This window comes from Chrysochloris asiatica, unplaced genomic scaffold, assembly GCF_000296735.1.
Source record: "Chrysochloris asiatica unplaced genomic scaffold, ChrAsi1.0 scaffold00125, whole genome shotgun sequence".
Lineage (NCBI taxonomy): Eukaryota > Metazoa > Chordata > Mammalia > Afrosoricida > Chrysochloridae > Chrysochloris > Chrysochloris asiatica.
The window spans coordinates 9271852-9273431 of NW_006408643.1; the positions used below are offsets into that span (position 1 = coordinate 9271852).

General features: G+C 40.1%; 1 protein-coding gene across 1 annotated transcript in view; it reads right to left on the reverse strand.

Annotated features, from left to right (window-relative positions):
• LOC102815368 (zinc finger protein 699-like) overlaps positions 1–1580 on the reverse strand; it is a 19919-nt gene that overhangs the window by 3560 nt on the left and 14779 nt on the right. The window lies entirely within an intron of this gene.

Sequence of the window (1580 nt, forward strand, 5' to 3'; positions counted from 1 at the left end):
CAATTGGAATGCAAAAGTTGGAAACAAAGATGATGGATCAGTAGTTGGAAAATATGACCTTGGTAACAGAAATGATGCTGGAGATTGTATGAGATAATTTTGCAAGGTTAATGACGTCTTCATTGCAAATACCTTTTTTAAACAACATAAAGGACAACTATACACATGGACCTCATCAGATGGAATACACAGAAATCAAATTGACTACATCTGTGGAAAAAGACAGTGGAAAAGCTCTATATCATTAGACAAAGCAAGGCCAGGAGCATACTGTGGAACAAACCATCAATTGCTCACATACAAATTCAGATTGAAGCAGAAGAAAATTAAAATATGCCCATGACCTTAAATATATCCCACCTAAATTTAGAGATCACCGGAAGAACAGATCTGATGCCTCAGACACTAAAGACAGAGTATTGGAAGACTTGTGGGGATGACATCAAGAACATCATACAGGAAGAAAGTAAAAGATCAAGACAAAAATGGATGTCAGAAGAGACTCTGAAACTTCCTCTCCAGCATAGAGATGCTAAAGTACAAAGAAGTGAGGAGGTAAAAGAGCTGAGCAAAAAATTTCAAAGGACAGCTCGAGAAGACAAAGTCAAATACTATAATGACATATGCAAAGACCTGTATTTAGAAAACCGAAAGCGAAGAACAGTCTCAGCATTTCTCAAGCTTAGGGAACTGAGGAAAATTCAAGACTTGACTTGCGTTATTGAGGGATTCTATGGGCAAAAGGTTGAATAATGCAGAAAGCCTCAAAAGTAGAAGGAATAAAGGGGAGAAGAGCGAAGAGCGGGACCCCCACCCAGAGAAGCAGTGATGCCTGAGATGGAGGCAGGGACAATGACATGGAGAGATGGAGCAGCTGGGGACTTTAGACCTAGAGAGGGAGAGGGGCTGTGTGCTGACGACCTGGGGGGCAGTCTTGTAGTGTATACCCTTTGGTTGGTTGATGATGCATGGAGGGGACTGTAACCATGGCAATGGCAATGATAGGATGAATGTAAAACTAATGTTCTCCCATGTAAACTATCACATAATTCATAATAAAGCATTTTAAAAAAAAATAGAAGGAATACACAGAGTCACTGTACCAACAGGAAATGGTTGATGCTCAACCATTTCAAGAAGCAGTATATGATCAAGAGCCAATGATCCTGAAGGAAGAAGTCCAAGGTGTATTGAAGTCATTGACAAAGAACAAGGCGCTGGGAATAGACAGAATACAAAATGAAAATTTTCAACAAACTGATGTGGCACTGAAGACACTCACTCACCCATGCCAAGAAATTTAGACGACAACTACCTGGCCAACTGATTGCAAGGTTTCTATATTTGTGTCCATTTTAAAGAGACGTGACCCAATGGAATGCGGATACCATTAAACAATATCATTGATAGCCCATGTGAATTTTAAGTTTTACTGAAGATAGTACAAGAACAGCTGCAACCATATATTGACAGAGAACTTGTAGAGGATCAAGCAGGATTCTGAAGAGGACATGGAATGAGGGATATCAGTGCTGATGACGTCAGATGGATTTTGGCTGAAGGCAGAGAGTACCAGAACG